Source organism: Pleurodeles waltl, chromosome 11 (genome assembly GCF_031143425.1).
Source record: "Pleurodeles waltl isolate 20211129_DDA chromosome 11, aPleWal1.hap1.20221129, whole genome shotgun sequence".
NCBI classification, from domain to species: Eukaryota; Metazoa; Chordata; class Amphibia; order Caudata; family Salamandridae; genus Pleurodeles; species Pleurodeles waltl.
Genome location: NC_090450.1, coordinates 159,405,938 through 159,429,120, shown reverse-complemented (window position 1 = coordinate 159,429,120; position 23,183 = coordinate 159,405,938).

Genomic DNA, 23,183 nt, shown 5'->3' with positions numbered 1-23,183 from the left:
AGCCGCTGGGTCTCCTGTAACTTGTACAGTATCTGGCCCATGGTCTCCTGGGAAATGGTGGTATGCTCCCAGGATGTTGGTGAGTGCCTTCTGGAGTGTTGGTTCCCTGGGCCTGTCCTCCTCCTGTTGCACAGCAGTCCTCCTAGCTTACCTGTTGTCCTGTGCCTTTGTCCCCTGAACCGTGTGCCCACTGCCACTGACCCCAGGTCCCTGACCGCCCTTTGTGGGGTTGCCTGGGGTACCAGTAGTGGTGGACACACTGCTGATTGATGTGTCCTGGGGACAGTGGCATGGGCCTGCTGGGTGGGTGCTGTGCCGGTGTTTCCTAAGGGGGGAGGCTCTGTTGTTTGTTGGGACTGTCACAGGGTAGCCGACTGTCCGCAGTTCCCTGATGGGCCAGGTTGGTCATTCTGATCCATGCGTGCAGAGCTGCTGTCACTGGGGGTTTGCATTGTTCAGCAGTCCGTCCATCATCCTCTTGTGTTACTAAAGTTGCCCTAAGTAGAAGGGTATGCCCAGACGTGGGACCCTTGCTCACTGTGCCACTAGATTCAAGCTAGCCTGGCGGATGAAGGGTGATACCCTGAAACCGGTTCAAGGATGCTTGTTTCCGGTCCAGGGAGGACCTGGCCTGGCAGTTCGGGCTGGACTATTCCCATGAAGAACAGAGTCAAGACTTATTTGCATATGGCTGGGTCCAAACTGGGGTGGCATGGTGAACCAAAGAACAATGGATTAAACCCAGATCTGTGACTGGGGGTGAGTGTTTGCATTGTTCAGCACTCCATCCGTCATCCTTTTGTGTTACTAAAGTCACCACTGTGGGCCTCTTCTGGAGGGGGGCTGGATGTTGCTGGCAACTCCTCTCTGGTGACGTTGAGTAGGGGTCCTGTGGGGATGAAAATGTAGCGTTATTGAATGTGTGTGTGCCGTCTTGTACATGGGTGTGTTTCCCTGTATGGTTGTGATAGCCCTGTCAGCTTTGCATTGTGTGCGTGGTGATTTTGTGGGCTAGGTGATTCTCTCTAATGGGCATGCTGTGGTGATGGGTGTCCATGTAGGTCAATGATGGGGGTCACAGGCAGTTACATGCAGGACTTGGTATTGGGATGGGTGTGCTGTGATAGTGAAGTATATGTGAGGTAGTGGAGTGATGGGGTGAGGTTAGGGGTAGGAGTTTGTGATGGCATGCAGGTAGGGTGGGGGATATAGTAGTAAAGATTTGAATTACCAGAGTCCAGTCTTCCTGCTACTTCTGCAAGGCCCTCAGGATGTATTATTGCCAAGACTTGATCCTCCCATGTTGTTAGTTGTGGGGGAAGTGGTGGGGGTCCACTGACAGTCCTCTGCACTGCTACCTGGTGTCTTGCAACCACAGAACGCACCTTCCCCCGTAGGTCATTCCACCTCTTCCTGATATCATCCCTTGTTCTTGGATGCTGTCCCACTGCGTTGACCCTGTCCAAGATTCTACACCATAGCTCCATCTTCCTAGCAATGGACGTCTGCTGCACCTGTGATCCGAATAGCTGTGGCTCTACCCGGATGATTTCCTCCACCATGACCCTTAGCTCCTCCTCAGAAAACCTGTGGTGTCTTTGGGGCGCCAAGGATGTGGTGTGAGTGATGTGTGGGGTGCTGTGCTGGGGTGTTTGGTGTGAGGTGCATGGATGGTGTATGGGTGAGGTTGTTTTGTGGCTCTGATTGACTGGGTGCCCCTGGCTTCTATCTCTCTCAGTTGCCAAAATGTTTGGGTCGTAAAGGGTTGTGGGTAATGTGGGTGTGTGTTGTATAGTGGTGTGAGTTAGTGGGTGTGGTGTGTGTATGTGTGTCAGGTGTGTGTAGTTTGAATTGTCCAATGTGGTGTAGTTGTGTTAGTGTATGTGTATTATGAGGGCAGCGGTATGTACCACCAATGGATTACCACGGTTGAAAGACTGCAACAGTGATTTGTGGGTCGTGATACTGTGGGTGTATTCCTGTTGGCTTAACGGAGTATGCTTTGGTTCCGCCAGTTTATCACTGACCTTTGGGCTGGCGGACTTGTGTGGGTGTCTGTATTGTGGTGGATTTCTCAGTGTGGGTTATAATACCCGTAGGGGAATACCGCCACGGTCATGGTATGTTGGCAGCCGTCAGCACGGCGGTAGGCAGCATTTACCGCCAGGGTTGTAATGAGGGCCATAATAAGGTAATCCCAATGTTATCCTATGGGAGAGCTGGACCTAGCGGTATTGAAAATGAATTTTGGAGTTATTCACTACCTGGACATGTAAAACAAAAATGTACATGTCCAACTTTTTAAATACAATCCACCTTCCCTTTAGGGTTGTCCAGGGCATATATTAGTGGTGACTTATATGTACTAAAATAGAATGTTTGGGTCTGGAAAGAGGGTAACTTGCCAGGTCAGCATGGCAGTTTAAGACTGCAAATGCAGGCTCTGCAATGGCAGGCATGAACAAAGTTTGAAGGGCTATTGCAGTGGGTTGCACAATCAGTGATGGAAGCCACAAGTAGCATTTAATGTAGAGGCCCTGGGCACAGGTAGTGCACTACTCTAGGGACTGTTTAAAAACTTCATTTTAGAATTTTACAACTGCAGAGTGGAGGCATCGCATTGTAGGCATAGTTGCCACTACAGCAACAGTTATCAATAACACATGGTAGATCATTGATATCACAATATTTAAAAAGCACAAACATGGGTTTAGACTACATGTGATTCAGTAATAGTACAGTGCATCTTGTAGCATAGAACATATTTTCTTTTTGAGTCACTGCCCTTCCCAAAAGACTCCTGAACATTGTCTCCACATACCCTTCCACACCCCACATCGTCTTCGTCTTCCCTCATCTTGCCCACGCATCCACTGCTCTCACTGTTACCCAGCAACTGCCATAAATGAATACCAGCTTGCGGACTCTGCAAAGGGTCAAATGCCTGTCCCAGCTCATAATGCTTGGTACCCATATCCCCACCAAGGCATGGCAGGTACATTCATTAGGGTCCCTATTTGCCCTTTGGTCAACTACACATTGGCATCAATTCACGGTAGACATCAGCTTGCGTGTTACAGTAGGCCATATCTGCTAAGCAGTCTTGTAACAACAGGAGTGGTCCCCCATGCCCATCTCATTGCTATTCAACACCATGACATTAGCAGCCCTCAGGTCATCAAGTGTCACCCTGTGGTGGGTACATTCCTGTCATAGTCCAGCAAAGCACGCTCATGCACAAACTCCAGGCTCACACTCACCATTTCTTCAAGTTCGACTCTTACTGCCTGCCAGAATCGCTGAATACCCGGGCAATACCATGCACATGTGCAAAGTCTGCTTCAGGCTCCCCACACCGTGTGCAGTTTGCATCCCTTCTCAAGCCATATCTATGTAGGTACGATGGTGTATCATATACCCTGTTGAAGTACTTAAAATGTATCAACTAATGTTGGCTATTCAATGAGAAAAATCACCCTGCTGCACAACAAGTTGACTACTTCTTGTCATCTATAGTGATTATCAAGTCCCTAGGCTATTCTAATCTAGCCTTGGGAACTCTGGCCCCTAGCGGTTCCTGAGCAAATGCATATAAGTGAGATATAAGGTGTTGTGGAGTAGTCGAAGTAAGCAATATGTCAGTGCCGTTAAAGTGGGAGGCTCTAGTAAGTAATCTCCCAGTAAAACACACATCGTGTGTTGAGCCCTCTGGTAGTGGAACTTTGCCAGCAGGGAGTGCCCAGCGTTGTCTGGTCTAACTCATCCCATGTCTGCATCCGGCCCTCTTGAAAGAAGTCTCTCATGTTTTTGAGTCCCAGTTCCCATAATAAAGTCCCTGCTCTCTTCTCCTGTCCGATAGTGAAATACTGGTGATGCTCCAGTACAATATTGAGTGAATAAAGAAGAGAACCACCATGCTTCTCCAACTCTCCATGTCATAAATGTGTCATTGTGGACAGTGGGCCAATTACACCATACATTTGTATACGTCTAGCAAGCAGCACCTTAGGAATTATCAGAAGGGAAGCAGCCTCGCCTCTCTAGCCAGAGATGTATGTGTGTGTACATTGTGTCACCTGATAGTACATCTCCAGATCCAGGGGCCAGATGTAGGTACAAAGCAAATTGCGACTTGCAATTTGCGAGTCCGAATGACTCGCAAATTGCAACTCGCAATTTGCTATGCAGAACGGTGTCTCAGACACCGTCTGCGACTCGCTAAGTGGTCGCAAAGACCCACCTCATTAATATTAATGAGGTGGGTCGCAAATTGCGGCCCCATAGCGACTATGGGCACTCACTGACATGGAGGTCTGCTGTAGTCAGCAGACCTCCATGTCCGTGACTGCTTGCTAATAAAGCAGTTTTTTTTTTTTTCAAGTGTAGCCCGTTTTCCTTAAAGGAAAACGAGCTGGACTTAAAAAAAAAATCCGAAACCTTTTGTTTCGGTTTTTTTTCAGGGCAGGTAGTGGTCCCTTGGACCACTACCAGCCCTGAAAAAATATTTTGGGGTCCATTCACAAAGGGACCCCTTCCAATTTGCGAGTGGGTTACCATCCACTTCAAGTGGATGGTAACTGCGACTCCATTTGCGACCGCATATGCGGTCGCAAATGGAATTGCATACCACTGCGAGTCACAAATAGGAAGGGAACGCCCCTTCCTATTTGCGAGTCGGAAATGCATTTTGCGAGTCGGTCCCGAATCGCAAAATGCATTTCTGCATAGGAAACTCCGGTTTGCGACTCGCAAACGGCAATTTTTGCCGTTTGCGAGTCGCAAACTGGTTCCTACATCTGGCCCCAGGTTCCAACTAATCCGGGGTTTGCTTACCCACCCACGCCAATCTGGTAAGAATGGTTAGGAGTGTGTAGAACTCTGTACCAGCCAACAGGATTGGAAAATTAGTAAATAAAAAACAAACCCATGGCAACACCACCATTTAAATTATGGCTATCCATCCCGCAATGGAGAATGGACGTCGTGTCCCTGACCCCCGCCCACGCTGCTGCTAGCGTGTTCGAGGCCCGTCTAGTGGGCTTCTGGTAAGCTTTGTGGCATTTTCTGTATTTGTGACTGTATTGTGTGCCCTGGTTAATTCTGCCTTTTTGCCCCATTTGAGTCGCTAGACTCGTGTGCATTGTGCCGTTTTTCGCCGTATTGTGAATGTATTGCTGTGCCTTGCTTTATTGTGCTTATTGTGCCTTTTTGCTCCTTTTGCGTCTCATTTGTGCTTTTTTAGTGCCTTCTTAGATTGTTTCTCCGCTTTTTCGCCCCTTGTGCGCTCCCCCTTGCCGCTTTCCCCTGCCGCTGCCTCCCTGCGGCCCGCCCCTCTCGCGCCCCCATTCGCCGCTCCCTCCCGCCTCCCAGCTGCTCCTCCCTCCCCCCTCCCTTCTTAATGGCTGGCGGAGGCGCACCAGAGGCAAGCCCGTCCGTGCCTGGACCGGGCCCAGCGCCACCCCCCCTGGTCCGCACGCCCCCAGCACCACCAGGCGTCGCTACTCGGCAAATCAACTCAGCGCCCTCAACCCTGGCCGCTCCACAACATGCTTCCAGTCATCTCCAAAGAACGCCAAGGGACCCTTCTCCTGCCTCACCTGCGACGGAAAAAGGAAACCTGCCACAACCGCAACAAACCACCTCCACTGCATACTCCTCAACACACGCTCCGCACGCAAGCACGCCATCGAGCTCTGGGACCTGCTCGACACCACCGCCCCTGACGTAGCCTTCCTGACCGAAACCTGGTGGAACAACTCCTCAGCACCTGACATCGCCATAGCCATCCCGGACGGCTACAAGATCACCAGAAGAGATCGCCCCAATGGAATCGGAGGAGGAATAGCCATCGCCCACAAATCCACCCTCAAAATCCACACCCACACGGACGACACTCTCATGACCGCCGAACACCTACACTTCTGGATCCACACTGACCCCATCACCACCCTCAGGGGAACGCTCATCTACCGACCCCCAGGACCACGAGCACCCTTCAGCGACTCCATCGCCGACCTCACGAGCACCCACGCGCTCAACTCTACGGACTACATCCTCCTTGGAGACCTCCATTTCCACTTGGAGAACAAAAACGACGCCAACACCACATCCCTGATCGACAACCTCTCCAACCTCGGCCTCAGACAACTGGTCAACACACCCACCCACATCGCCGGCCACACGCTCGATCCGATCTTCTCCGGAAGCAACCACATCACCTTCAGCCACACCACCGAACTCCACTGGACCGACCACCACTGCATCCACTTCACATTCAAGAAGCACATCGAACACCACCGCACCCAACTACCACCCCACCGCCGCTGGAGCAAAGTCACCGAACACCAACTGACCAGCACCCTCGCCCAGAAGTCGCCCACCGACTCCACCAACCCAGACACCGCCGCTCTCAACCTACGACAGTGGATCAACGACTGCGCCAACACCCTCGCACCACTCAAGAGGCCCACCGACAACCAAGGAAAGAAAAAAGCCGCCTGGTTCACTGACGAACTCCTCACCTCCAAACGCACCTGCCAGAAACTAAAGAAGAAATGGCTCCTCGAACACACACCCAACAGCCTGGCAGCCCACAAGGAGGCCACCCGCAAGCACCACCAGCTAATCCGACTCGCCAAACGCTCCCACTTCACAGAATGCCTGAACAACAACGCACACAACAGCAAAGAACTCTTCTGCATTGTGAAAGAGCTCTCCAACCCCAGCGCCAACGTCAACGACATCCCGCCATCCCAAGAACTCTGCGACGCCCTGTCCACCTTCTTCCATCAGAAGATCGCCAACATCCACGACAGCCTCAACACCACGCCGCCGTCAGACCCCACCCCCGACAACCCCACAAGCGCCAACCGCCTCACCGCCTGGTCCCACGTAGACAACGTTGAAACCTGCAAGATCATGAACTCCATCCACTCAGGATCCCCTTCAGACCCATGCCCCCACCACGTCTACAACAAAGCCGACTTTACCATCGCCCCCCAACTTCGAAAGGTCATCAACTTATCCTTCGAAACCGCGACTTTCCCGGACAGCTGGAAGCACGCCGAAATCCACGCCCTCCTCAAGAAACCCAAGGCAGACCCCAACGACCTCAAAAACCTCCGCCCGATCTCCCTCCTCCCCTTCCCGGTGAAGGTCATTGAGAAGATCGTCAACGCTCAGCTCACCCACCACCTCGAGGACAACTCCATCCTGGACCCCTCCCAGTCGGGTTTCAGAAGCAACCACAGCACCGAGACTGCTCTCCTCGCTGCCACAGATGACATCAGACAGCAAATGGACAACGGCGAAACTTCAGCCCTCATCCTCCTGGACCTCTCCGCAGCCTTCGACACGGTTTGCCACTACACCCTACTAACACGCCTCCACGAAGCCGGAAGACAAGAAAAAGCCCTCCACTGGATCTCCTCCTTTCTCTCCGGCAGAACCCAGAGAGTCCGACTGCCACCCTTCCGCTCCGAAGCCACCAACATCATCTGCGGCGTACCCCAAGGCTCCTCTCTAAGCCCGACGCTGTTCAACGTCTACATGGCCCCCCTCGCACAACTGGCCCGTCAGCACAACCTCAACATTCTCTCCTACGCCGACGACACCCAGCTCATCCTCTCCCTCACCAAAGACCCTCACACCGCCAAAGCCAACCTCCACGAGGGACTGAAGTCCATCGCCGAATGGATGAGAAATAGCCGCCTGAAGTTGAACTCTGACAAGACGGAGGTCCTCGTCCTCGGACGCACCCCCTCGGCCTGGGATGACTCCTGGTGGCCCACCGCGCTGGGACCCCCTCCAACGCCAGCCAACCACGCACGCAACCTGGGTTTCGTCCTCGACTCCGCCCTCACCATGTCCAAGCAGATCAGTGCACTTCCCTCCTCCTGCCACAACACCCTCCGCATGCTCCGTAGAATCTACAAATGGATCCCGACGGAAACCAGAAAACCTGTGACCCAGGCCCTGGTCAGCAGTAGACTAGACTACGGCAACGCCCTATACACAGGCATCCCAGCGAAAGACATCCGACGACTCCAACGCATCCAAAACGCCTCCGCTCGACTGGTCCTCGACGTACCCCGCCATTGCCACATCTCCCACCACCTGAAAGACCTCCACTGGCTCCCCGTGGACAAGAGGATCACCTTCAAGCTCCTCACCCACGCTCACAAGGCACTCTACAACGCCGGACCAGCCTACCTGAACAACAGACTCAACTTCTACGCCCCCTCCCGTCAACTCTTCTCCGCCAACCTCACCCTCGCCATCGTACCCCGCTTCCAACGCAAGACCTCCGGCGGCAGATCCTTCTCCTACCTCGCCGCCAAGACCTGGAACACCCTCCCGACCCCCCTGCGACAGACCCAGGACCTTCTCACCTTCAGGAGACTCCTCAAGTACTGGCTCTTCGACCAGTAGCAGCAGCCTCCCCCCCCACCCCCCCTCAGCGCCTTGAATCCCTAACGGGTACGTAGTGCACTCTACAAATATTGTGATTGATTGATTGATTGATTGATTGATTGTATCCAGCAGTCTACTGCTTCAGGTAATTTCTGCACTGCATAATTTTCTGGAATGGCAACCAATGGGTTAGTGTGCATCTCTATTCCAAGGTAACAGACTGTGTATGCAGTCCACAGTAGAGGGTGTTCCATGTCCACAGGGGTCATTACTGCTGTCAAGTGGAAGATCAATGATATCCACATTAATGAAGAGGCCCAAGTGACCTCCAAAGAGCACCAACTCATACAATACCGGAGACAGGTTACGCTCTGGGTCACAAATATGCAACAGGGTGTCTGCATAAGCTGATATAATCAAGGTATAATGAAGAATCAGGGCATGGTACTCTCTGAGTGCACAAGCTAAATGGTCAGCCACTAGAGCATATAATATTGGTGACAAGAGGCATCCCTGTCTAGTTCCCCTAGTAATTTGTATGGAATCAGTAATCATCTCATTAACACTTATTCCTGCTGTTAGCTTGGTATAGAGTACTTAGATGAAGCTTAAAACACATCATCCACGCCTATACACCTATTTGCCTACACGTCTCAATACTGCTAATAGAAAGCCCCATTCCACTGAGTCGAAGGCTTTCTCTGCATCATGAGATTCTGCAGCTGCTTTTATTTCTGGGTTAGAGCAAACAATACCAGTGAATAGCGTCTGGAGATTGTAAGATAATGTTTTGGTACAAATCTGGACTGTTCTGGACCTACTTGCCGGGTAATCAGGCATGCCAGTCTCTTAGCACATATTTTAGTATCTACATTTAATAACAGTAGTGGCTGATAAGATGGGCAATTATCTGCTGGTTTACCAGGTTTAAAAAATTTAACTAACAAGGCCTCCCTCATAATGAGTGGCACATAGCCATCTTCCACCATTTTCTCATAAAGAGAAATCAAGTGTGGGATCTATGTCTTGATATGCCTTATAAAAGGTGACTGTCAGCCCATCAATACCCAGTGCCTTATCTGAAGGCATATCTTTTAGCACTGTTATGACTTCAGCCAGACTCAACGGGGACATGAATCGCTCCCTATTATCTTTAGAGAGCAGTTTCATGGCAATATAAGCTAGATAATGCTCTGCAGCAGCTTCATTTGGTATTGAACTCCAGGCATATAGCTTTGTATTTTACGGGCAGATTTGGTTAGAGATCTGCTCTGCTGCATACAGCGAATCCTCCTGCTCATTCCTAATTGTCAAGAAGGCATCCTCCTTGCACTTGGGGAACAGAAGAGCTGCCAGAGTGCCACCAGGTCATTCACGCTCTCCGAATACATGAGCTGTAGCATATATCCATAAATGGTTAAGCTCACTCTGTGCAGTACCGTGATAGTCCTCTAGTTTATCACAAATAGCTCCTAGAAGTGTAGGATCTGCAGCTTCTCTGTTTTTGTTCTAAAGCCCCCAATGTTTCCTACAATCTCTGCAGCTGACCTCTGATAGAGTGTAGCACTCCAGTGTGTTTAGAGATAGTGACACCTCTGATGTACACTTTAAACACCTCCCAAACTGTGGCAAACTTAGGGGCTCATTTACAAGCCCCTTGCACTGCCTTAATGTAATTTTTTCTGACACTATGGTGGCACAGAACAGTCCCCCACCCCGTGCCGTATTTATGAACTGCTGCAATGGTACCATTGTGCCAGTTTGCAAGCCTTTGAGCCACATTATACCTGCTCCAGGTATAATGAATACAAGGGAGGTATTCCTCTGCAAGGAGACCCCTAGGAATGGCGCAGTGAAATCTTCAAGATTTCACTGAATCATTCTAACTTAATTTTTTACGCCTGCTCAGGGCAGGTGTTACATTTATGCTGTGTTTTGTTCTATGTAACTTTCCGCTCTTTCCTGGACTAGCGTCACCATTTTTTATGCTAGTCCAGCAAAGCACCACAGCTGCATCAGAAATTCTGATGCAGCTGTGCTAACGAGAGCCATGGCTGCTGTATTGTAAATACTGTGCTACCATGGTGTCTTTAGTGGGAGGGGCACAGAGCAATGCAAGCAAACTGGCACATTTTGAGTGATGCACCAGGTTGTAGTAAATGAGGCCCTTAGTCACAGAGCCTACGTTTAGCTGACAAAAACATCTCTCACCTGAGGCAATTTGTTTTTAAAAGCCGCATCTAACAGTGAACATGGGGGGAATTGGCAAGTGAATAGTGCCTGTCTCGTGTTGACCTGCTCCAATTCCAACAGCACTGGTGAATGATCTGAATAGGTATGCACTAATGGAAACAGCCATGCACCTCTTCACTAAGCTATGCAATAGTTATCAGTAATCTATGTATGTAAGCACATTGTGTACTGTAGAGAAGTGTGTGTAGCCCCCAACTGTGTGAAAGCGCCAAACATTGAGCAGATCTTGCTGCGCATCAATCTATAGCATGAGCCACCACTGATTGACAGCGTAGCATATCCTAGGAGCGGTCCAAGAGCGGATCTAATTTACAATCAAACTCACCACCCAAAATCTGTTTTTTGTCCCCCCCATCTCATCAGAACTACATCCAATTCACGTCAGAAGTCAGGGCCATCATAATTAGGGGCATGCACTCCTACGAAAAGCACTGTGAAATCATTTCCCATGCACTGTGCCACCACATAACTGCCTCCCTGATCCACACATAGCTCCTGGATATACATCCCAGAGCCACGATGAGTCCAGATCAACATGCCACACGCATGGGAGGTGAAGCCAGAAACACAGTAAGCACCCTGCAACTTGCACTGTGTGAGCATGCCACTATCCGGAGGGAGATGTGTCTCCTGTAAAAATGCAACATCAATGCTATGGTGCTGCAGGTATGCCACCACTTAATGTACTTTACTGCAATCATCAAGGCCTCTAACATTCCACTTTAATAGCCGTAAAGGGGGGGGGTTTCAAAGTACACCCCAACATCTTATTCTTGTCAGTTCTCGTGTCTGTGTGTCAAACCAACATATCTTAATGCCACATGGGGATTTTCAGCTGTCATCTGCCATTGCTACTGCAATGCTTCCAACTGTGAATAAAAGACCCCTCCCCCACCCAAATCATGCAACCCAAAAATAAGCACAGTGAAAATGCTGCACACCCCAACCCACCCAACCCAGCACACCCAAACAGTTATGAACAACTGTGTGGTACCCACATGGGGCAGATGCCTCCTTGGAAGCACACTCCCAGCCTGCTAGGGTCTTCTTGATTGTCTACCATATAGTATATGGGCCAAGATAATCAATGCAAATAGCCACTGCCAGGCCCTCCATTTCATTAGTAGTGCCCCTTCCACCCTCTAGTACAATCAATACTTCCTCCATCCCAAGGCCGAGACCCCAGTTGACAACATCAAGCGTATACTGAATAGTAGGACTCCTAGCACATAATTAAGTGTCTACCCAAGAGCACAAATATTTCACAATAAAGCAAGCCAACACCTTGTTTCCAGAAGCTGGCAGCAGTCTTTCAGGCACACCCAAAGTTTATCAATAGCTGCAAGAAGTCCTTCTAAAGAGAAAGCTGCAGTCACCTTGGACGACTCTCTCTGCCTCACCCTGGGCCAGCCAGATCATTGAACTTCCAGATAATGAGAGGCTGTATCATCCACATCTCCAAGACCTGGCAATCGCCGCTTCAATTTAGCATTCTCATACCTCTTCAGAAACTGAAACTGCTGCTTCTAGTTGCTGAAAATCTTGGGTTTTCCATCCACCAATACTCTTAAGCAGGCTGGGTAGAGCATGTTGTATTTTAACTTGAGTTCCTGTAGTTTATGTTTAGCAGGGATGAAATGTTTACACATCTCCTGGATGTGATGTGTGAAGTCTGGGTAGAGAACCAGGACCGTACCCTCATATTGCTGCTCCTTATGTTCTCTTGCCTTGTGTATCATCACATCTTGATCTCTGTAATTAAGTTGACGTGCTATAATTGGATGGGGGCATGTACCAGGTACTGGCCTAGGAGCCAGCGACTGATGACCGTGTTCCACAACAAACATATCAGAGAATGTTTCACAGGCCAACAAACTGATGAGTAGAGTATCCACAAAGCTCTGCATATTGGCTATATTCGTGTCTCTGTCAGCCCCACAATGCAAAGTTGTTGCAGGGTGACCTGGCTTTGAGGTTCTCAGTCTTCGACTGCAAGGTGAGCATCAATTTATCCAAGCACTTCAGTGCCACCACCATTGTGACCTGCTCATCCTCGGCATCAGCCGCTCTCCTCTCAACCATGTCAAGGTCCTCTGTGTGCTTGTCTAGTGCTCTAACATTCGGTCTATATGGAAGGTTAAGGCAACTATCTTACCATCTATTTTCATGAGGCTGTGTTACATCACAGACAGTACTTGGTGGAATCCTCTACCAGCCTCTTTCTGTTCTGTCTCCACTCATCCAGAAGCCGCTGTTTTATCTTCGTTCCATGGTTTAGGTGGCTTGTGGGTGTCGAATTACAGTTTTGACTGAGGGCCTGATTACAACTTTGGAGGCGGGTGTTAATCCATCCCAAATGTGACGGATATACCTCCCGCCGTATTACAAGTCCATTATATCCTATGGAACTCGTAATATGGTGGGCAGGATATCCGTCACATTTGGGACGGATTAACACCCTCCTCCAAAATTGTAATCAGGCCCTGAGTCTTTTCTGCTTTTCCCACAGCAGCTTAGAAGCCTAAATGGACCCAGGGCACATTTTAGACATGCAATGCAAATACCTGGTGATCCTTATTACAGCTGTGAGTTGGGGGACCCCAAGACCAGTCCCTATGGGCTTCCACCACCACAAGTGCAGCCGTACACTGCCAGCGCATATATGTCCTTACTACGGGACAGTCTCCGCATACGCATGGCTCTCTACTGTACTCAGTGATGCAGCATCTCTTGCAGCCCCTCAAAGTTTCAGACACCAAGCCATCAGCTCCTGACTGGTAATCAGCCACTGTGTTCTGCAGCAGAGTACAAACACTGGGGGTCAATACAACATTGGCGGTATAAGGTGCTTACCGCCGTGCAGAAGACCGCCAATACACGGCCGCGGCCGCGGTAGACCGCCACTGATATAATGACACACATCACGGAATCCGCCGAAATTCAGACACCCACACAATACCGCCACACCAAAGGTCAGCGAGAAACTGGCGGAAACACATCCTCCACCTCCACGTCAACAGAAACACGCCCATGCCATTACGACCCACGAATCCACGCAGCGGTCTTTCAACCGCGGTATTCCATTGGCGGTACACACTGCCGCGCTCAAAATACACACACATCTCCAAAACACCGCCACATTTGACAATTCCAAATACACACACCTGATACACATACACACATCACTCCCACACACCAAATACTATATAAAACACACACCCACATCACCCACAAACCCCTGTTACCAAAAATTCAGAGAGAAGGCCAGAGAGACAGCACAGAACAGACAACCCCATCACACAGAGGCACACAACACCATCATCCACGCAACATCCAAGCACAAAACACCACATACCACTACACTCACCACACTCATCAACACATACGCCCCCCCACACATCACCTACACCACCCCATGTCACGCCAAAGACACCCCCGCTTCTCCAAGGAGGAGCTCAGGGTCATGGTGGAGGAAATCATCCGGGTAGAGCCACAGCTATTTGGCTCACAGGTACAGCACACATCCATAGCCAGGAAGATGGAGCTATGGCAAAGAATAGTGGACAGGGTCATCGCTGTGGGACAGCACCCAAGAAATAGGGAGGAGATCAGGAAGAGGTGGAACGACCTACGGGGGAAGATGCGTTCCATGGTATCCAGGCACCACATCGCGGTACAGCGGACTGGCGGCAGACCCCCACCCCCTCCTCCACAACTAACAACATGGGAGGAGCAAGTCTTGTCCATCTTGCATCCTGAGGGCCTCGGAGGAGTCGTTGGAGGAACGGACACTGGTAAGTCTAATCTTAACCATCATAACCCCCACCCTACCTGCATAATATCACACCCCCCCACCATCACACCCTCCCCTATCACCCCAAATCCTCACCTAACTACCCATGACACCAACCACCCATCCCAACCCCAAGACCTGCATGACATAACTAAGCATGGACACCCATCACCAAAGCATGCCCACTGCACAGACCCACAACACCCCCCAACCATCAGCACACAAGCCCCCACACAGGAATGCCTGCACTGGGGTTCACGAACACCCAACCATTGCACTCCATGAAACACACACATGCAATAATCATGTACTTATACCCCCGCAGGAACCCGAAGGAACGTCACCACACCAGAGGGTCCGGACAACACCACTCCACCCCCAGAAGAGGGCCACAGTGACGACAGCAGCTCTGCCCCACTGGATCTTGATGACCAGCCCGGACCATTGTGGGTCTCAGGACAGTTGGTTCCCCTTGCCCAGCCACAGCCCAACACCGAGCTTACACCCTCTGGTAACACCAGCACAGCACCCACCCAGCGGGCCCAAACCTCCCTACCCAGGACAGGTCAATCAGCGGTGTGTCCACCACTACAGGGCACCCAGGTGAACCCACCACCCCAACAACAACAAGGACCTGGGGGCAGTGGTAGTGGGCACACGGTCCAGGGGACGGAGGCACAGGAACACAGGGGAACTGGGAGGGCTGCTGTGCGACAGTGGGAGGACAGGCCAAGGGAACCAACTCTCAACGAGGCCCTCTCCTCCATCATGGGAGCATATCACTACTCCCAGGAGACGATGGCGACGGTCCTGGACAAGTCGCAGGAGACCCTGCGTCTGCAGGAGGAACAATATTTGGGGTTCAGGGAGGAGCGCAGGACCATCGGCTCCGCCCTGGGCACCATCATAGGGGTGATGACGGACATTCAAAAGACCTTGAGGGACACCGTGGCACTCCAAGGGGCCCCTGACACTAGTCAGGATGATGAAATGCCCACCACCTCTGCCGGCACTAGTGGACAGGACGCCCCGCCACAGGACCAACACACCAGCACCCCATCCCCTGCAGACGGACAACCACCACACAAGCGGGCCCTGAGATCCAGGAACAGGACAGAGCAAGATGGCAAGACCCCCGCCAGGAAATAAGACCACCCTGATTGTCCCCCCACTGTCCCACTTTGTTACCCTGTCCAAATCGGAACTGACCTAGCTCCACTTCCAATGCCCAGATGTGCAATGTACCTATGAGACTAATAGACTGGACTCTGCCATGGACATTCCTCCACCATCACCCATCACCAGTTTACAACCCCCCTTCATTTTTTGAGCACTTAAATAAACATCCTTGAAACACTAAAAACAAATGGAGTCAGTCTATAATTTGTAAATCTGTATTATAAATTACAGTTTTATAATGGGTTACCCATTGGAAGGCTAACATACCTATGTCACACATCACAAGCCCTTCAAGGATGCAAACAGTTGACACGTAGGTTACCATACTTGTGAAACTGAAATGGAAGGGTACAACTCAATTAACAAATAGTGAGTGAAATGTAGGTACAGGATAGAGGTAGATGTGTGAAAGTTAATGTAATGGTAAAAATGAAAATGTTCTCACCTGTGTGTCACTGGAAATATTGCTGTATGACTGACTCCCTGTTGTCGTTTTCGTCTTCCTCAGCTTCATCCTCATCACTGTCCACAGGCTCCACAGACTCCACAGCTGCCACTACACCGTCATCTGGATCATCCTCCTGCAGAAAAGGCACCTGGCGTCGCAATGCCAAGTTATGGAGCATGGAGCAGGCGATGATGATGTCGCACACCTTCTTCGGTGAGTAGAATAGGGACCCACCTATCATATGGAGGCACCGGAACCTGGCCTTAAGGAGGCCGAAGGTGCGTTAGATAACCCTCCTAGTCCGCCCATGGGCCTCATTGTAGCGTTCCTCTGCCCTGGTCCAGGGATTCCTCACTGGGGTCAATAGCCAGGAAAGGTTGGGGTAACCAGAGTCCCCCAATAGCCATACACGGTGCCTCTGGAGTTCACCCATCATATCAGGGATGCTGCTATTCCGCAGGATGTAGGCGTCATGCACTGAGCCAGGGAACATAGCATTTACCTGCGAGATGCACTGGTCTGCCAAACAGACCATCTGGACATTCATTGAATGATAACTCTTCCTGTTCCTGTACACCTGTTCAGTCCTGCGGGGGGGGACCAAAGCTACATGGGTCCCATCAATGGGACCTATGACGTTGGGGATATGTCCAAGGGCATAGAAGTCACCTTTCACTATAGGCAAATCCTCCACCTGAGGGAATATGATGTATCTCCTTATGTGTTTCAGCAGGGTAGACAACAATCTGGACAACACGTTGGAAAACATAGGCTGGGACATCCCTGATGCCAGGGCCACTCTTGTTTGAAATGACCCACTTGTAAGGAAATGGAGCACTGACAGCACCTGCACTTGAGGGGGGATTCCAGTCGGATGGCGGATTGGTGACATCAGGTCTGGCTCCAACTGGGTACATAGTTCCTGGATTGTAGCACGGTCAAACCGGTAGGTCACGATTAAATGTCTCTCTTCCATTGTCAACAGGTCCACCAGCGGTCGGTACACCAGAGGATTCCGCCATCTTCTCATTTGTCCCAGCTGACGATGCCTAAGAAGGACAACAGCGAAGAACCAGTCACTATTCCTCCAGGTATGTACCCACAGTTACACACAAGACTACACCAGACACAAAACCCTTCCTGTACGTGTGTTGAGTGTAGGCCTCAGTATGTGTGACGCAGTTGAAAATGAATCCATGTGGGCCCCTGAAATGGCGGCTGCCTGACCTCTAAACTGGGACAATGGGATTGTGGGGTAACAGCGCTGGCGTTGCACACCGTCGCGGTAGGCGGTCGTAGACCGCGGCGCAATGCTGCATTGGTTAACATTGGACCCTATGTGTCCCAGGAGCCAATGAACAGGTGCGCCGGTGGTGAAGATGCGCCCCGCCGCGGACGTCACCGCCGCGAATGTCACCACCATTTTCTATCTGTTCAATCACTAGATACCTGACCTTCGACAGGAGAGGACCTACACTGCTAGTGCTGCTGTGACCTCGGTCTGGAAGCGACGATGGCTGCTGCGTCTGGGGAAAGGGCCCCTGCCTTCACTGCACAAGAGTTGGAGAAACTTGTGGATGGGGTCCTCCCCTAGTACATGCTACTCTACGGTCCTCCAGACCAACAGGTTAGTACACAGGGAGCACGTTGTAGGGGCTAGGCCTGGGTGGACAAGGCTGGGTGGAAGAGGCAAGGAGGCAGAAGTCATACTACAGTAAAGCATGGGAATAAATGGGCCACATGGTCAGAGTAGGGAGGGGGCCACTCACATTGATGGTGCAGTTGGTAATGACTGTTCCTCTTTCCTTGTGCATGTCATGTAGGTCAGCGCCCACCAGAAGAGGGACATTTGGCGTGCCATCGCCAAGGAGGTCCGGACCCTGGGGGCCCACCACAGACGGGGCACCCACTGCCGGAAGAGATGGGAGGACATTTGTCGCTGCAGCAAGAAGACGGCGAAGGCTCAGCTGGGGATGGCCTCCCAATGTGGGAGGGGTGCCCGTCATACCATGACCCCCCTGATTTTCCGGATGCTGGCGGTGGCCTACCCGGAGTTGGATGGGCACTTAAGGACATCACAGCAGACACAAGGGGGTGAGTACACTCTCATTCTGCGGACTTTGCGTGCAGTGGAGGTGTCTGGGTGGGGGAGGTGGGCTCTGGGTGTCCCTAGGCCAGGGCGAGTTAGGTGGGCAAGGCCCCTCCATAATGTAGGCCATGTGGCACTCTACCCCACCTCAGTAAATTATCAAGTTGAGGTATAGTTGCCCCTGTGGCATCCATGTGCGCAGATTTCCACCAATGCCATGTAGGCCATATCCCAGAAATTGCATGTGCAGAGGGCAGGAGCGCGGCGTTGTGCATGGGGCTGCTGCGTCTGTCTTGTCCGCCAACGGTAGCGGTATGCCATGCACTAAAACTCTCTTTGTTCTGTCTCTCCCCCTTTTCCTGCTCTCCCTGTCCTTTTGTACATCAGCATCAACAGACGGAGGTACAGTGGAACCGAAGCACGAGGGAGCTGCATCCCACATGGCCATGGAGGGCCACACCACAGACTCTGAATACACCAGTGGGTCGGAGGGCGAGGGGAGCTTTACATCGGCCACCGGATCACCAACCAGCGACACAGACTCGTCCGCCAATGTGAGCACCCCTGTGGTGGCGGAACCATCTGTGCGCCCCACTTCTACAGGTACAGCCGCCACCCCCCCTACCAGCACCGCCCTCCCAGCAGTCCCTCAGCGTTCGCCCCGTGCCCGCTCACCCAGGAGGGTGGGCATCACCTTCGCCCCAGGAACCTCAGGCCCTGCCCCAGTCACCCCTGCTGCCCTCAGTGAGGAGGCCATTGACCTCCTCAGGTCACTCACTGTTGGGCAGTCTACCATTGTGAATGCCATCCAGGGTGTAGAAAGGGCGTTGCAACACAGTAATGCATTCCTGGAGGGCATTCATTCTGGTCAGGCTGTCCTTCAGCGAACCCTGCAATCTCTGGCCTCAGCACTGATGGCAGCAATTGTCCCTGTGTCCAGCCTCCCCCCTCCAACTTCCTCCACCTAGACCCAATCCCCTGTACCCCAGCCCATCCCAAGCACACCTACAGACCAGCATGCACACAAGTCAACACCCAAAATTAGCTCAGGCAAACATAGGCACCACACATCCCACAGGCACTCACACAAGCATCACACCCATACAGACACAGCAACATCCACTGTCTCCACTGTGTCCCCCTCCTCCTCTTCTCCCTCCTCCCTCCCAGTCTCGTCTACACACACACCTGCATGCACCACATCTACAGGCACTAGGACTCGCACCGGGACACCCAGCACCACACGTCGCTCACCTGCACTCACCACCTCCACTGCCATTTACACGTCCCCTGTGTCCTCTCCCAGTGTGTCTGTGACGCCCCCTCCCAAAGTACCCAAACGCCGGCAATCACTCACCCAACATCCATCCACCACGCGACAGCCTCCAGTACCTGCACCTGCACCCAAAACAGCTAAAGTGACACCTCCTACAACCACCTCCTCTTCCTCCACTCCCAGACCCCCTCCAGCTACCCATCCCAGTGTTCGTCAGAAACTGTCCTTCTGTCAAATTGACCTTTTTGCCCCCACCCCCCCTCCAATTCATCAGTCCCGTCGTAGCGCCTCAGCCAAAAAGCCACCAGTACCAGTGGTGCGTGTTCCAGGTTTTTGGAGTGCACCGTCCAGCAGGGCAGGCAGTAGGACCCGGAGCCAAGGCACTGGCAGCCCACCCCCTGTAAAGGCTCCGAAATTGGAGAGTGGACGACGGGACCGTGTCAAGACTCCTGGTGGGACAACAAGTGAAATGGGATCAAAGGCGATTGGTGAGTCAGCTGTAACTCCAAAAAAGGTGGGGAAGGTCCCGAGGAAGTCTGCCCAGCCTGTTGTGAGTGTCACGGCGGAGAAGTGCGCCATCATTTCCGGCGGTCCAGACACAACCACCAGCACCGTCGTCACTGGTCCAGAGCCCACCGCCAGAGTCAGTGCCCAGGAGGACCCAAGTATCGTAATGGGTCCAGAGCCCACCGCCAGAGTCAGTAGCCAGGAGGGCCCAAGTATCGTAACGGGTCCAGAGCCCACTGCCAGAGTCAGTGCCCAGGAGGGCCCAAGTATCGTAACGGGTCCAGGGACCACCACCAGAGTCAGTGCCCAGGAGGGCCCAAGTATCGTCACTGGTCCAGAGACCACCGCTCAAGACACAGCCCAGGAGGGCCCAAGTATCATCACTGGTCCAGAGACCACCGCACAAGACACAGCCCAGGAGGGCCCAAGTATCGTCACTGATCCAGAGACCACCGCCACCGCCGGACTCACAGCCCAGGAGGGCCTAAGTATCATAACTGGTCCAGAGACCACCGCACACGACACAGCCCAGGAGGGCCCAAGTATCGTCACTGGTCCAGAGACCACCGCACAAGACACAGCCCAGGCGGGGCCAGGATGCCACAGCCCCGCTGGGCAATGATTGAACGTCATGCCACACACCAATGTCCAGTATGGAGATCGTCATGCCACACACCAATGTCCAGTGTGGAGATCGTCATGCCACACACAAATGTCCAGTATGGAGATCGTCATGCCACACACCAATGTCCAGTTTGGAGATCGTCATGCCACACTCCAATGTCCAGTGTGGAGATCGTCATGCCACACACCAATGTCCAGTATGGAGATCGTCATGCCACACACCAATGTCCAGTGTGGAGATCGTCATGCCACACACCAATGTCCAGTATGGAGATCGTCATGCCACACACCAATGTCCGTATCAGAACCGCCATGGCAAAGCACCACTGAACAGGGCAAAGACCGCCACAGCAAAGCACCGCTGAACAGTCCAGAACCGCCATGGCAAAGCACCGCTGAACAGGGCAAAGACTGCCATGGCAAAGCACGGCTGAACAGTCCAGAACCTCCATGGCAAAGCACCGCTGAACAGTCCAGAACCACCATGGCAAAGCACTGCTGAACAGTCCAGAGACCGCCATGGCAAAGCACCGCTGAACAGGGCAATGCACCAGGTAGGAATGAATGGCCCACCACATCAGGCATCCTTATCCCATGTGCAGCTGGGACAGTGACAGGACACTACCTTTCACGGGGAGACTCATCCAACTGGGCACCAGTCACCCCCCAGTACCAGTATGGACCTGCATCGACTTGAGAGACTGTGGCTTTGCACTCCCCAGGATTGAACAGTGGGCAAGCCACCCACTGTAGAGACTTGAGAGACTGTGGCTTTGCACTCCCCAGGATTGAACAGTGGGCAAGCCACCCACTTGTGAGACTTGAGAGACTGTGGCTTTGCACTCCCCAGGATGGTACAGTGGGCAAGCCACCCACTGTAGAGACTTGAGAGACTGTGGCTTTGCACTCCCCAGGATTGAACAGTGGGCAAGCCACCCACTGTAGAGACTTGAGAGACTGTGGCTTTGCACTCCCCAGGATACATCAATGGGCATGGAGCCCCATCGTGGATCTGGCTTTGCATTCATCTGGCTGAGGTGCCCCCACTTCCCTTCCCCCTGAGGTGCCTGTATTGTTTCTATCTGATGCCCCGGCAGTGTTCTCTCGGATTTTGGTCAGGTATCTATTGTGGGCCTCGCCCATGCATTTTTGGACTGTTTGTGCACGGACATTGTTGTGTACATATACCAATACTTCTCGGATTATTTATGTAAATATGAGTGATTTTGGAATACATATATTTGTATATTTTTGTATGACATGTATATTGGCACATTATATTGTTTGGCCGAAATTCGCATTGTCTTTGCATTCTTCCAGGGGGATTGTGGGTTGTTACTGTTCTTTTTGTGACTGCATTGGTGTGTATGTTGAGATATGCGAGGGTGGGGGAGGGGGTGTTTGGTGGGTGTCCCCCTAACTTTTGCCTCCCCCCTCCCCGTGTCGTAGGTGCAGTACTCACCGGTATCTTCTGCACCTACGTCGCTGTTGGTCGTGAAGGAGCAGAAAGACAAGGGCAGGTAGTATTTAGAGTTCCGGCTCCATGGAGTTGTCGTTCCTTGTGGGATGTGTAGAAGGTGAGCGTTTTCCCATAGCAAAAGCTGTTTCCGCTGTGTTTTTATCCACGGTGAATCCGCCCCTGAAAAGGTGGCGGATTGGCCTGCTGTGATACTGTGGGCGGTACATTGTCTCCCGCCTGTCTGTTGGCAGTGACAGCCGCGCTGCTTGTCTGTACCGCCGTGGCGGGCGGTGTGTTAAAGTGGCTGTCTTTGTTGGCGGTTTCCGCCAGGGTCATGATTCCCTTTTTTTGTCCGTCTGACTGTTTGCGGCATTACCGCATCTTTAACACCGTCCGCCAGGGTTGTAATGACCACCACTGTGTCCCCAGGGTGTTATAGCCACTTCAGTGCATTAAAAAATTGTTATGTGTGCAAATGGGGAAACACCAATATTACTCATCCATTGCTATGTTGACTGGTTTCCACAAGGAGAAATTCAATCACTCAGCCGGGGGAAGGTCTGAATTCACTGTGTCTTCCAATCCACCAGGGGCTAAGGCCATCTGAATATGATCTCCCTCCAAGTGAAGTCCATGGCAATCTCTGGCTCCTATTGTGGTCTCAAAGGGAAATCAGATGAGCAATGGGGTCCTGCATGGCACTCCTAGACCCAGTGCTTGTTTCTATTCCTCTCACTGGGGCCTCTATGGAAGCAGCACACAAGGCCTCTCAACATAGATGTTCAGCAAAGAGCCGGCCGAACGTGACCTCCCCAAAGTGCCAGCCACACCCGTCTTCAATCTTCCAGCAGTAATCTATGAACAACATCAAATGGTGGGGGTCTCTGATCAGTCACTTCAGCACCGCCATTCTCCCAGAGGCAAAGGCACATGGCCTGCAAGCATCCCACTACCTCACATGGTTCAGGCAGCAGTCTCACTGGGGAGGCTGCGACAGTTTCCTGTAGCAGAAGGTGCTGCCCTCAGCCCAACAGGTCTTCAGAAGGCCTCCAGGAGGCACAGGATCAACATCACGAGAACCACAGTAGTCCACTCTGGAGGCCGTCACTTTGACCAGCCACGTCTGCAAAAGCCATGGACACA